The sequence below is a fragment of the Meleagris gallopavo genome, chromosome 6, assembly GCF_905368555.1.
Source record: "Meleagris gallopavo chromosome 6, MGAL_WU_HG_1.1, whole genome shotgun sequence".
In the NCBI taxonomy this organism is placed as follows: domain Eukaryota; kingdom Metazoa; phylum Chordata; class Aves; order Galliformes; family Phasianidae; genus Meleagris; species Meleagris gallopavo.
In genome coordinates, this window is record NC_139409.1 from 15,863,244 (window position 1) to 15,879,258 (window position 16,015).

A 16,015-nucleotide genomic window follows, 5' to 3' on the forward strand; every position below is an offset into this window, starting at 1 on the left:
AGGCTGCTCCCTCTCCTCCTGTTGCTGCTACCTGTGAGAAAAGGCTGACCACCTCCTCAGCACAACTTCCTTTCAGGAAGTTATATATAGAGAGAAGGTCTCCCCTGAGCCTCCTCTTCTCCAGACTGAACAATCCCAGTTCCTTCAGACACTTCTCACAAGACTTGTAATCCAGACCCCTCAGCTTTTTTCCCCTTTTCTGAACACGCTCCAGGGCCTCAATGTCTTTCTTGTAGTGAGAAGCTCAAACTGAACACAGTATTAAAGGTGCAGCCTCATCAGAGCTGAGTATCAAGGGGACAATCACCTCCCTTCTTCTGCAGGCTACGCAAGAACACCGTTGGCCTTGGCCACCTGGGCACACTGCTGGTTCTTGTTCAGCAGAGGGCACAACAGCAACAGGATCTGTGTCAGGGAATGGTCAGGTGGGGGACCCGAAAACTTTATCCATGAGAGGTTGGAGAGCATGAAGCAAGCTTCCCCAGGCAGTGGGCACAGCCCCAAGCTGCTGTGGATCAAGTAGTGTTTGGATAACACTCAGGAATGTAGTTTGATTTTTAGGTAGTCCTATGTGAAGCCAGGAGTTGGACTTGATCCTTATGGGTCCCCTTCCTACTTGGGATATTCTGTGATTCAATGATCACCTTCATTTTACTTGAGGGACAAAGGAGCCAGTAACATTATGCAAGTGAAAAACAGAAACTGGAACCAGTTATGCCAATTGATCCCTCAAGGGTCTGAATCATAGCAGTGTATTTCACAGAAATATTTTTAAATGGTGCTTAAGAAAGTAGACCATAGTCTCATATGCATTATGGGCAAGCCTGTAAGCTACCAGATCCAAGAGCATGTAATTTTAGTGAAGCATAGTTTTTGAAGTATGTAATTCAGCAGAGAGAGAGAATGAATTATTTAAAAACTAATAGTCATAATTATGAAGAACTAAATTAGCATTAAAATTTCTAATTCAAATGTACATTCTTGTGAGGAATGGAAAGATATTGTCCAAGGATAGAGCAAAGGAGTCTAAGGAGTAATTTTCTACATTGTTCAAGTAGAAAGGCTAATGTGTCAGTTGACATTTACTACATGTTTTTTAATGAAATAGTGAAAGATATTTGTGTAAAAATCCACACCTCTGGAGAAAGAGAACTATTTGCTTACCTTGAATATTGTAAAAACAGTTGAAGTTTGTCTTCTCATGTTAGGATAATCTCTGTTCTTCAGGAAAAGCTCTTTGGGAAAAAGACTAGTTTGAAATGAGCAATAATGCCTTTGGGAGTGGAAGTTTTCTTGTGAAGTTCAAATACGTTTCTCAATAATTCGACTAGAAATACCAGCTAATTTCACAGTTGGGGATAAAATAATGGAATTATTTTTAATCATCAGGCCGCTTTGCCTAATGATAAGGCTCCATGTCATCAGAAGGGTTAAAGATGACATATCCAATTTTAAATCCCTTTCAAGATATTCAGTTTAGATATCTCAGGTCCTTGAGCAGTCAATACTGTGAGCTATGTTTTTGTTCCCCCATCTACCTCTCCCTAGTTCATGTGTTTCAAAAAAGAGGATGCAGTAACAGAAATATCAGCTTAGATCTGTGTCATAAAACATCTTTTGGAGAACAAAATATTATCTATCATACTTCTAAAGACATTTAGCAACATTTGACTTTGCATTTAACTATATAGTATTTATGAATTCGAAATCTTCTACAAGTTTACATCTTTGCAGGTGTAAAGTATAATGCCTTTCTTTTTTTCTTTAAGCTTACTATTCATTTCTTTTATGACATTTTTAATAAAGTTCAGTTTTCCTTAATGCCTCAAGGTATTATTGTTGTAAAGCCAGCAGATAGTAATAACAGAATTGTTCAGGTTTCGCATATTCCAGAAAGAACATTAAAAAAATCCAGTTCCCATGCACAGCCAAGAAATGAGCTTTAGAATTTCATCTTGCAGCAGTGACAAACTGTGTCTTCTTATAAAAAGCAGGAGCAGACTGCTCAGAACATTCTTTTATTTCAGTAAAAAAATGTAGTAACCAGTAGTTAAATTGTGCTGTTACTTAAAATGATATAAATTTGGACTTGCTTGGTTGATTTAGGGATGTTTATAGTGTTACACATTTTCATAATGCAAATTAGTAGAATTTGAGTCTGAAAATCTAACTTTTTTTATGTTTTGACATTTGTGCTTCTTATCGTTGCTACTAGTGCTGCTAAAGTTTTAGAAGCCTATCGTTGTGTAATTTGCCTTGTGGGAATAGCAAACAAACTACTGTGGCTGTATCACATTAATGTGCTTATGCAATGGCATATTTATAGCCAGACAGCCCTTGTGATATTTCTTTCAATTTCTGGAAGGAAATAAAAAATAACAAGGCAAGGAGGCAAGGAGGACTGAGTTCAAGTGTTTTTTGTCCTGAGTCTATCTTTTTGTGTATTTATTCCAGCAGAAAATGTACTGTTGAAGTCTTGGTCAATGGGTTTCAACATTCTAATCTAACAGATAGGGGTGATTTACTGGAGTAAATCCTCCAACAAACAAACTCTCAGAAGGACTTTAGACTGGGTTCAGTTGAGTGCCTCAACACTACTTTATGACAATCTCCATTAGCACTCAGGTCCCTTGCCCCATGAATCCTATAAAAAAAACTGACTTCTTCAAAACATGGTGGCAGTTAGCCAGCTTTAATGCCATGGCTTTTTCACTCCCAAAATCAGCTCAGGTCCGGTGCTAGCCATTATCCAATAAAGTTTATCTGAGAAGCTGTGTTGTGAAATAAATCTGACATTCAGGAACTGTTTCAGTTCTTTAGTGTCAGATGATTTCTCCTTGACTGAAACAGAGGAGTCATCTCTGCTCCAGACTTTTGGGTGATGAGGTCTACCTGCTTCAGTGAGGTGAGGGAGCCAGGTGAACTACAACTGATAAGACAAGAACCTCCCAGTTTTTCCCCATTTAAAATGGGGAAATAATAAAATATAATGAAATATTAATAAAAGCTGAAAATGACTGGATTAATCGTCAGGATAAAAGAAGAAATTAAATGTCTTAGATGTTGTGTTTTTTGTTTTTTTTTCCTTGGCACTGAAGCTTCTGTAAATTCCAGAAAGGTTAATGAGGAAAGACAGCTGTCAGTTCTTGTTTCCCAAAAAGTAGGGAAAAAAAAATCAACAAGTCTGCTTAGTAGTTCTCAAAGTACATTACTTTTGGCTCCTAAGAAAATAATAAAAGAAATAGAGATAGAGACAATTGAGATACATGGAAAAACATTGTTGAATCCATGGAAGACTTTGAAGAGGTATTTATGGCTGCTGTACATAGAAATATATGTGCAGCCTCAACTGACTGGCAGGCTGGGCAGCTACATGACTGAAAACAAATTTTGTCAAAGTCTGTTTGTCACACTGAGTAATCTAAAAGAGGGCAGAGGGCAGCCTCAGCAGTCATTATAAACCTTTAACCAAAGATGCAGCCATTAAAGAGCACTTACATCATCACTTAAGCCCAAGTCTTCAGTGTCAAATAGATCAATTAAAAACATTCTGAAACAGAATGTTAGTATTACAAATTTGACATACAAAAGAGAATGATGAAAATATGCCCTATTTATTGCGTTTATTTGCCTACCTTGTGTTTTGTTTTTTTTTTTAATCTTTCTGTAACTTTGCATGCTGGCTTTCACAGCTCACTATAATTCTCATGAAAGGTTCACCGACAATCCTTCTATGAATCTTTATAAATAGAAATTAAGTAAACCATTTATTGCTTTTATTTAGAATTGAACTCAGTGATGTTTCCACTTTAGTGAATTCACTCTTATGTCCTTCCTTTCATAAATCACAGATACTACTGCTAGGTATAATGCTGCAGCAATAGTTGTATTAGTATCTAAGAAGCAATTGAAGAATGAGATACTGCCTTATCCAGACTCAATATTCTCATTCATACATCCAGAATTCGTTGACTCTTTTGACTGTAGAGATGGTCAAGAGCCTAAAAGTAACGATTCTCATATCCTCTTTGTAGCTGAGGACCCATGTGAGAAGCATGTACCCTTCAAGTTTTTGTTCCAACTGATGGAAGTGTAAGTGGTCATTTTCTGTAACACTATTTTTGCAACTCACTCATCAGATTATTCTATCATGACAATCTGTTCCTGTAATTTTTTTTTAATCTCCTAGTCACTGTGGTCTTTTTTTAGAGCTTTACTGTAGTTTTCAACCAAAATTAATTGCAAAGCTGGGTATTTTACAGAAATCTGAATACATATGCTATGCAGTCTGTTGTAGATAAACGTAGATAGGTAGGTTGGTGGATAAATAAATAGGTAGGTAGATAGAAAGACAGACAGGTTCATCTATCAAATATGTTCTCACAGAAAGGGCATTGAGTTATCCTGAATATATTTGTACATTCCTATTTATTTGCATTAATAAGATAGCCTTCATTAATTCTTTCTTAATGGAACCTCCTATTGGTCATTGTCTTGTGTACCTGGGATCAATGTTAAGCTAATAGGACTACAATAGTTATTAATCTTTTTTTTCAATAGTGCTATAACCTTTGCATTTTTTAAGCGCACTGGAATTTCTCGAGTGTTTGAAAATGGACTGAGAATTAATATTAACTATCTGCTCTTTGCTGGCTCTTTTAAAAGTCTTGGATGTGACCAATCTGGACATGCTGATTTAGGAATATCTAAATTTAGAACCTGCAGATAACTAGATCTTCTCTGTTCTCCCTTTACTGTAAGCCAAAAAAATTGTTTAAAGTACTATTATTAAAGATCTGTTTTTGTTGCTCTGTTTGCTCTCCTGATGTTGTATCATTTCATGTCTTTTTGAAACTCTGTAGATGGGATGAGCTTTGGATTTCTAAGGTTTTTTTTTTTAAAACAGAGCTACATATTTCTTTGTGGATTACTTTTGACTAGTATGAACCCTTCAGATAAATGTCTGTCAGCTGCAAATCTTGCATTTTAAGCAGCTCAGTCCTGTTTATAACTTTTTGCAGAAGGGAGTTGCTTTTGTTTTTTCACTTATTCATCTAGACCATTTTTAAGAGGAACTTTCAGTATGTTTTTTCAATCCTTTGCATGGCAGTACTTCTAGAATTTTGATCTGTGTTACCCATAAATGTTTTTCTGCTTCACTGCCTCTGTGAAATGTCAGCTCAGGAGTTTTTTCCAGATTAAAAATTAAAACTTAGAATATAATTACTTATATATGCACATATACATCCGAAGTATTAAGAAGGAAAACTTTTTATTAGTAGCATTGGCTATCCCAAAGTCTATGTTTCTATATAATGATAAATGTACTGTTGACACTGTGCACTGACTTTCTTCTTCAAAATGTTTACAAATATTTCAGTGTTTGGATAAAATGAATTAATGCATTCTGATTTATTGTAGAGGAAACAATGCAAAGATCAGCTATATACATCTGTACATCCATAAAACATAAAGCAGTGATGATGCATATTGAATTTTTCAGTGCAATATTAGTTGTTACTATAAACAGTGTATTGATGTGATCATCTTTGATCATATCAAAGAAAGAGATTAAATAGTCCATTTGTCCCCAGATTAGCTGGGTTGTGCTGTGGCTTATGTTCAGTGTTTGCAATGGGCAAAAGGCTGCCTACCCTGTTTTCACCACAGCTATCCTATCTTCTCTGTAAGCAAATCCAAAACTGCATGGCGGACATATTAAGGAATGAGAGACCATTCTTGTTACAAATCCTAAACCACTGTAACCACAGCCCAAATTTGAGTCTTTTGAAGATAAAGTAGTTGTTGAGCTAACTAAGTCTATGATTGTGCATGTGCTGCAGCTCACCACCAGAGCATCCCACTGATGTCACAATAGTAAAATAAAGTCCTGTGCACATTTACAAAGTAGAGCCTTGTGTTATCAGAAATGCTGACCTTGTGTTTTATATTTATCCTTATTTTACTCAGATTTGTGTCCACAGCAGAACTAACGGATATTTTTTGAACTATTGTGAAAGGGTTTCATGTTTGCTGCAGCACTACAGCATCATTTCATCAAACAACCCATGGCATAGTTGGTATAGGCAATGGAAACAGAACAAATACTCAGAGAAATGACAAAATAATGGCTTTTTTAACCTCAGATATTGGAAATATGAAATTGTCTCACATGTCTTAAATAGGAAATTGGGGTATAAAAAGAAGCAGGATTAGTCCTGATGTGAATTGTCCTGGGCATTTTACATTATTGGGAAGAGGAACAGAAAAGGGTTGGGAATAACTTGTGAAAACAAAGTTACTTGAAATAGTTTTGTTAAAAGTAAAGGAAGACTCATGCCTACCCTAGAAAGAAGCTCTGTGGTGCATGTTCATTCATTCCAAATGGACCTTACTTCCTTTGGTCTGCATCTGTCTCATGTCTCAAAATGTCTGCTTTCTTATGGAGCCCACCATATTCAGAGCAGTGTGTTTGCACACTCAAGCTATTTAAAATGCATACAAAGTGCACAAAATGTCTTCATTTATCTGATTAGCTCACAGATCAGGTACTGTTCAAAAGAGCAGAATGGCACAGAATCATAGAATCACAAGGTTGGAAAGGACCTACAAGATCAGCTAGTCCAACTGTCCTCCCATTATCATTGCTACCACACAATAGAACAAGGGTATCAGCTCACCGTCATAAAACTCAATTCCCCTTCCAGTCAAAGGCCAGGAGTTAAAGGCAAAATAGATACAAATGATTAATTTTCAAATCACACACCCTTTTAATTGATACTCTATTAAAATATAATAGAGTAAATGCATTTTTAAAACTTTACTATGAACACCGGTTGCATTCACACATTCCCTGCCAGAGACTCCCAAGCTGGCTGAAGAAGTCACCTCCTCCTGCATACCCACAGCCACCTATTGCTGCCCCTCTGATCTGCCTCTGGAGCTGCTCTCAGAAATGCCTCTATCCATTCCAACCAGAATAAACTGGATTCTGCTGTACAGCTGAAATGTCCTAAGAAAGCCCTGGCTACAGATTTTTCTTGGTGGTGCTGTGTGAAAAGGGCCAAGTTTGGGCTACAAAGCCACACCAGCAGAAGCTCCTGCATTACGCAGCTGTTTTAGGAAACCTCTGTGCTCATGGCACAGTCGATTGCCACTGGGGCTTGTTACACTGCTGTGTAAGAAAGAGCTAGATTCCCACAACGAAGCTGAAGCACTTTGGTGGTGTGGTAACACGTACTCCTGTCCTGCTGGAGCACAGTTGTTGGTTGTTTTTTTTTTACTGGGGCTTTGCACGTGTGAGGTAAATATGTTCCTTCATTCACACCCACATAGAAGTCAGGTGTGTCCTAAACATCTGGGCTGGTTAAGTAGATAGGATCGATTCTTTCATCTTGCTGTGACATCATTTCATTAATGTAACGTGACCCTCCCTGAAAAACAGATGAGGCAGTATGTCTTATGGAAAACAAATTCCTGTCCTTTCCTTTCTACAGGTGTGATGTTGAGAAATGATTGAGAAAACCAAATAACTTTAATTGGTAGGAGAAGATGTGCAAAATTATCCTGGATTAATTAAGGAGTAATATAAACAAACGTAAAAACAGATTTCCAAATGTCAGTAATACTGGGAAGGAAGAAATATAATTCTAACCAACCCTGCAGCTAGAACTGGTGACATATATTGCCTTTGTGTCTTTAGCTTTCAGATTACCAGTTTATATCAAAATAAACCTTGCTGCGACTAAAATGTCTTCCTATTAACCAATAGAGGTGAAGAAATATGAATTATATCAAACATAGTCAGCTGACATGTCTTAACTTCCAGTTGTTTCAGCCACTACTACATAAAACAAGTAGTGCATTGCTTACATAAGGAAATGCCAGCTGAGGGTGAAACGTTCTTTCATTATTCTGAAGTTTTCTAACATAAATTCAGAACATAAATGATAAGAAAGGTCTGCTTTTGGGGCAAACAAAGCCAGTCTACTGTCATGAGATTTTTAACATATATTAAGGCATGAACTTGAAATCAATATAATTGTTTCAGTATAACCCTGCATAAGAAAACTCTCACTTCATGATGAATAATCCCTTTTCTTTCTCTTTTCTTTTTCTTTTCTCTTTTTTTTCTTTTCTCTTCTTTTCTCTTCTTTTCTTTTCTTAGCTTACTAAATACCAGCACTTTGAAACAAAACCTCACCTTTCATTTGATTAAAAGCTCTTACACCAAAATGGTTTTACATAGGTCAGGATAACTTGTAGAATCTTTTTTTGTGAATAAGCCTTAGCAATGGATTAAACATGAATCAGTAGATTGTTGCTGTGACCCTTATTCCTGGGCACTTGCAAATAAATATACTCCCCTATGACTTCACCAAACCTTAGAAAAATACATCTGTATGCAAATCTGTGAAAAGTCATATGGCAATGCTACCCTTACAATTGCAGAAGCTATGCTGTACCTTAGAGCTGCAGAAATATCTGATAGCTTTTGTATTGGAAGCTCCAGGCCATTTTCAGTAGGAACATTTAAAATTATAAAGTCTAAAAAGCACTTATTCTACTGATACATACAATTTTCTCAGTCATTTCTGAATTGTTACTAATACTGCCTAGGGGCTAAAATAAGAGATTCAGACCCATAAAATACTGTTATCTGCCACAGGCCAAGGCAGGAGCTAGTTGCTTCCAGCCTAATATCAGCATGCCATGTGGCCATAATAGCAGTGGTCATGCTAGAAGGTAGCAGGCTTGTGACTGACTCATTGCTACTTCAGCCAACACCAGCTGCCTTCCAGCTGAACTGCAGCAACAGAATGACTTGAGCTGTAGGCTTCTGTTACAGGTTGATGTAATTTATATCCATCACAGAACTGTAATGGTAAATCACATTATAGCAACTTTATTGTTCTAATAGACTATTAGATAGTGTGAGGCTACTGTAAATAACATTAGAATAGTTAACTGAAATGGGGCTTTTTCAGTTATAAAGAAATGATGGTTTTGGATGAGGCACCATATGTCAAATTTGCTGCTGTCTTCATAATGCAGAACAAGAGAGTATTTGAATACCAAATTCTTCTATATGAAGTCAGGTAAGCAATTTGTCAAGCCACACAATAAAAAATAATAAAAAAACTTATTTATATTAGCCACTTAGGAGAAGATACTCAGCCCAATTCTTTCTGACAAAATATTTTTTTTCTTTCTCTGGAAACAAAAGAATTTTCAAAAGAATCTGTTTCTACAAATTTCTCTGACAAAAAAGACTTGCCCCCTTTATAAGCATGTACGATATACAGCCAAACATCAAATTTCTATGAAACCACAGGTTGATGGTCACGCATAGGATGTGCCCACTAGATAATTAACTGGTTTATATATTGTTTCAGCCTGCTAAAGCTTCACTATGTGGTCAACATCAGAACCAGCATCAGGCTTTGGCTCTTTAGACCTGCAGCAAATTAGCACTACATAACAGGAACAATTGGTAGTATATATATATGTAGTATGAATATGTAGTATATTTTATTAGTGCTATTAATTCTATATTGACATATAGTATATTACATATATATCCACTGACAGAGGATATAATCCTTCTATTTCACAGTGATACTGTATAGTCAACAAGAATAAATGCAGAGAACATCTCTTTGCCCTTTTAGTGCAGACTGGTCTCTCAGTAGTTATATACTAACGCTAAAAACTCTACTGACAATATGCACATACAGTAGTTTTAGAAAATTACAAATTAACCAAATGTTGTCAGGTTTTTCCAGGAGGAACAAGAGCCATATCCCTGAAATTACCTTCTGCCAAATTTTGAAGTCCTCATCCAAAATAAAGGGCTGCTGGTGCTTTAATCTCTCAGCTGAAATATTTGTAACGGGTTAAGTAGACTGCATTTCTCAGTATTTCCTTCTCATAAATTCCCTGAAGAAAAAAAAATGCCTGAAGTAGAAATGGGGTAAACTATTAGGGGTAAAATAAGACTGGCAAAGGTATAACCAACTGAAAAAAAAAAGCATTACAAGGGAGTGCTTAACAACAGATTTCGCATACATTACAATATACTACATCTACCATTTAAAGCAGCATCTTGATCTCTTTTGTATTTAGAATAAAACTAAATAAATGTAGCCATTATTTCCTTGTTATCAGATATCGTCCACTGATAGATTCCTAGATAGATTCCACCTTATATTCCAAAGACATTTTAAGAAATGTAAACATGTCAGATAGAGAGTAAAGGGTCAGACAGTTTTGTTATTTAATGAGAAGATCTGGTAAGAATAATTAATCCATTTTGTACTCCAAATCCTTTTAAATGATATTAGAAGCATTTTTAGTATTAAATATATATATATTTATTACATGACAGTGTTTAAAAGTCCCCAACCCTTCAACAGGTACACTAGTCAGAAAAATACTGTGGGATTATTATGGTTATGCTCAAATAAATTGAAACCTTCACAGCTAATGCTGACACCAAATTGTTCAGCATAGCAGGAACTTGCCATTAGTAATTTACATATTTGCTTCTAACTGTGCCTATGCATCATAGAGATAGTTCATATTTGCATTTGCTGCCCTCTGAACCAAGTTATTTTCCAGTGGCACATATTCACTTTCACTGGAGGTAGCTTTCATTAGTGATAATTAAAGGAGAATTTTTTACTGCATTGTGCTCCAGGAAACAATAAGAGGTTGCAGAGATTGATTAATAGCTAAACTAGGTTTGAGACATGTAATCAATCTCACAGGCACAAAAGATTGTTCCTGTTACGTAATGAAACAAAACAAGAAAGAAAAAAATGTTTATTCTGAACAGTGCTTAGCCATTAAATTCCACTGAAATGCACTAAATGGCCTGATTTATTTTAAAATGCTCCCAACAGAGAATAGCCTCAGTCTATGGGTAATGACTTTTTGCCCTCATTATCTGCACAGTCTGTGTTTAGACTCTGACTAGGACAATACCAAGGAGGATGTCACTGTTATCTTAATATGGAAATGATTTTCAGTAGACAAGAGCATGCAAGAGTTGCTCTGCATCCAATCCCATTACTTCTGAATGCAATGGCTATTGAAGATACTCCTTTCCAAACACTGCTGAACCCCACAGACTCAATATTACTTCCAGTTGAAGCCTCACTATTTCAATGGGACCTGGAACAGATCCAATATCTGTAATGTGTTTTTACTTACTGAAAAAAGTGCTATTATACTATGACTTATTTTGCCATCCTACTATTGTGTTGAAAAATACTATCACTGAAGAATTGCTGTCAAATGTTTGTTTTTGTTGGGAAAATAACACTCTTTCTGCACTAGCATGATGTTATCATTTAATTATTTTTTCTTTTCTGCTTTGTGACGGAAAGCTGCAATTCAATGAAGTATATATTTAAATGCAAAAGAGGCATACCAATTAATCAGTACGGAACATGAATGCTTTTAATCTGCATCAAAAAACCATAGGCCTTAGAAAAACACCAATCTTTTCAATAGAAAGGATATAAAAGTAATTCCTGTCCATGCTCAAATTTCCTCAAATACTATGCTGTTGTGCAATTTAACTGCCTTTGCACTAATATATTCTATTAAGGTTTTGCATTATGCTAAGAACCTTTGGAAGAGTCTTTGATTTCTTTTTCTGTGGCACAAAAATGTAAGTAATTATTTTAAATGGATAAAAAAAATCAAGAATTCATACAGATTGATCAAATGTTAGCTCTGAGACAATGAGAACTGAAACTTAGATGTTGATACACTCTGGGTCTTACCCATCCAGTTAACATGGAGAAAATTAGTAATGAGGACAGGAAATAAATTAGGCTGAGGGTTGCAATTAGATATAGCCATGACAGTGAACTAATTAATTTTGAGTGTATACGAAAACTAGCTGATGGTATTACAGTGGTCAAGTCTCCCTTGCCTAGGGCCATGCAAGACTGGGAAATGACGACAATAGGAAAACCTGGATGTTGTTGGCATTAGGGATGCTCCAGGGTACACCAAACAGAGACACTTCTGTTCTGTATATAGTAAGTATATCTTGAAATAGCTTATTAGCTCTGTTTTCACCACTAGCCTGAGGCCATGCGGTGTTGCATGAATTTGTGAAGCCATCTTAGGATCTACATCTCTGGGAAGCAGTTATATGAGTGACAACCCTGTAAATAATACCTGAGACCTTGAGTTGTGTTTTTTTTTCCTGCTAGGGAAACTCACTCCAAAGAACTATGAGATTCGAAGACACTGCTGACATGAGGCATCAACCTCCCAGTGCCTGCTTTCAAGTCAGCGACATTGTATACTTGTCTCTGCAAGTCTACATTCCTTTATATATCACTGCTAATTGCCAGAATATTACTTTTTCTGGGAACAGTCTCTCTCTGGTTTCAATAAGAAGCTCTAGGTAAAGTGAGAAACCTTACTCAGGGAAAATTTTATTGGGTATGTACATAACAAAGAAAAGCTTCCTTTTTAAAGGGTTGTCATTCTCCAACAGCTATTCATTCAGGAAATTCCAGCATACCAACTAATGTCTGGGCCAATCCTGCATGGGTCCATTCAGAAAACTATCACTCAGTGCCTACCCTTGCAATTTGATTGATTCTTTTCATATTGAGACTAACCACTCACAAAGCCATGATATAAAAAAAAGGCCAAAAAGATTTGCAAGTAAATATGGCCTCACACAGGCCATATGAGGAGAGGCTGAAGGAGCTGGGAATGTTCAGCCTGGAGAAGACGGGGCTCAGGGGAGACCTCATTGCTCTCTATAACTTCCTGAAGGGAGGTTGTAGTGAGCTGGGGGTCGGCCTCTTCTCTCGTGTCATTAGTGATAGGACCAGAGGGAATGGTTTCAAGCTACAGCAGGGGAGATTCAAGCTGGACATTAGGAAGTATTACTTTTCAGAAAGGGTGGTCAGGCACTGGAATGGACTGCCCAGAGAGGTGGTGGAGTCGCCGACCCTGGGGGTGTTCAAGGAAAGACAGGATGTTGTGTTGAGGGACATGGTTTAGTGGGAGCTATTGGTAATAGGCGAACGGTTGGACTGGATGATCTTTTAGGTCTTTTCCAACCTTGGTGATTCTATGATTCTATGATTCTAAAAAGGATCGCAGCCAGATATCCACCTACTACTTTATGTGCTTGCTTTATAACCACCCTTCCTTGGGATGCTTTTATTACCAAACAGTTTAGCTTTATTTGTTACTGGTATAAGAACCTCTTGTCACTTGTCACCAAGATACCACGGTATCTATATTATCTGTTTTGGGTCTCTGAAGAAATAAATGGACATTCTTTAGGTTCTGCATAGGTATGGCAGCATCATAACAGCTTGGATCCTTCACTTTTCCAATGCTTTTAGGGCATTGCATGCACACCTCTGCTTGACGTGCTGCATTTTGGGGGATTAAGAAGAAAAGTCTACTATGTTACAGGCAGCTGGGCATAATGACAGTGCTGGGGGCTTAGATTAGGAGCTGGAAACAAGATATGGGACAAATCTGTTGGTGCAATGAAAATGGAAAGGCAAAGTCAGGAGGCAATCTAGTGTCTGGAGGCTGCACTGGGGAAGATGAAAGAATGAAAACCAAAGCAAAAGAGGCCAAAGGAACGGGGGATCCTGCAGAGCATGGGAGGGGAACAGCTGAGATGACAGATTGAGAAAAGGGTTGTGCGGATGAGAGCAGAGGAAGGATCATTGACATCAGAGACTGCTGAAAAGTGATGATAAGCATGAAGGAGGGATGCAGAGGAGAATGCTTTATAAAAATGAGGTTGAAGCAGAGACAAAATCCTGCAAGTGAAAATATATTATAAGTCACATCAAAATACAGTGGAACTATTTATTTTTGTGCTGCTCTTATCTTGTGCATTCTCAAAGCAGCAATTTTGAATCTTATTAATTCTGTGCTCTCCAGTGGCTCAGGCTGCCTAGCAATGCCTGGCTGGCGCTCTGCTGCACATGGCTCACGGCTGCCTAGCAACTGGCAGGGGGACCAAGCTCAGGGGTGCAGTCCTACCTCAAGCACCCGGATCCCCCAGCCAGGCAGAAGGGAGCAATGCTGCTTGTTACATCTGTGACAAAAATCTTAAAAATGCTGCTTATAAAAAAGCACACATGGAGATGCCCACAAGAGTGCAGAGAGCCTGACAAATGCCTCCAAGAAGTGGGAGCAGTCCCATTTTTCTCTGCGATATTCAGACAACCTTTGATGATTATTGAAATATCAATATAGTTAATTATTAGGCTCTGCGGGCTAGATCCAAAAGATAGGAAGGCAAACCAACAAAGCTATGTAACTTCTTGGGTGGTTACTTCTAATTTGATATAGGAAATACTAAAAATACCTAAATACCTTTTGGTCCCAGAAAAAAAAAAAAGAAAAAAAAAAAGCATTACATATTCATGCAGGATTGTCCCAGAACAGCTACACTTGTATACCTATTGTCAATACCACTGTAATCAACAAAAATCTTCTTACGAGAACATGAGGCTTGGCATCTGGTAAAGAGCTGATGCAGCTGATCTGAACAGACCTCATGGCCTCTGTGCTTCCAGCTGCCCCCTCAAATCCCTCAGCTCCCTTTCCACTGTCAAAAGTGCTTCTGAGCTAAACAGCTGAACCAGGAATTGATCCAGCAAGCACACCAACAAAAAATAAATTGTTATTTTCCAATCGACACTACTGTAAAGAGATAACTGTTCTCAACAGAAAAACAAAGACACATACCTAGAAAGTGGAACAGCTACAGAGCTACACAAATTACAGTGCAGGAGAAGTTGCTTTGATTCCACTACTTTGATGCTATTCTAAATAGGTGGGTTTAGAGTTACATTTTTCTCCCAGTCAAAAATGGGCTACATTTCAGAAGTGCCCTTGGAAATGACCTGTCCCACTGAGAGGGAGCAAATCTCAGACAGCTGAGATGCTGAATGGTATATATGCACATTTTACTTTTAATGGGATCTCATTTATGGGGTCATCTGGGTGGAGCTTGAGAAGCATCATTACATTCTCTTCTCTATCAGCCAGACTCCCTAGCCAGGAAAACTCTCAGCTTTCTTACAGACTTGCATGTAACTTAAGTTAGTTAACATTTCCTTACAATCAACAGTTTACTGGAGTAGTGGATAAGTGTGATTAATTAAAACAAAAGAATAAGACAATTTCTAGGGGGCAATCTGTTGAATGCAGTTCAGAAATACAGTAGTGTCTTCAGAAAGGGTCAATTCAAGTCCAAAGTTTTATTGGCTCCAGATCAGCGCTGGTTCTGCTGGGTTTGGCTAACAGCCTAGCCACTCAAATGGCCCCTGCTTTTAGGTGCTTGAAAATCACTTTCCGTATGCACCACACATGTTCACGGAGCCAGCTTGTGTCTGTCACATCTGAGTCAATACAAACTCTGAGAATCTCAGGCATGAGGAGCACAGAGCAGAGATCTTCAGGCGACCCAGAAGGGACATTCTAAAAGCAAGGAGGACTAGCGGGGGCAACAGCTATTAAGGCTGCTGACCTGAACAGTTGAGCCCGACTGCACCAGGATTCCCAGTGAGTACGGCACTAAGTTAAAATGTCCCGCTAGAAGTGAGTTACCTCCGCGTGAGGCCAGTCTGGGTGTACCTGTATCAGGTCTAGCCGCCCACCGCGCTAACCCCGCCGCCGCCAGGGAGGCTCTGTGCCGTGGGAGATGGCACGAGGTGGCGCTCTCTGATGGCGTCTTCAAAGAGCGCGGTTTGAGGCAGAGCGTGGTTGGTTTGTTTAAGGGCTTTTGGGTGGAGATTCGTTGGAGCCCCCTCGAGCTTCTGCTCGGCTGTTTGAGGTGGGCGCGTTGCCTGGAAGCCAGCGCTGCCCTGCTCAGCTGCTGCTCCGTGTCTGCTTGCAGGACTTGGTTGCCTGCTGAAGTGAAGCACAGTCTGTTTAACAAAACACACACTGCTAAGTTTTCTATACTGAAAAAAGTTGACACCAATGTCCCACGTGACTGCCA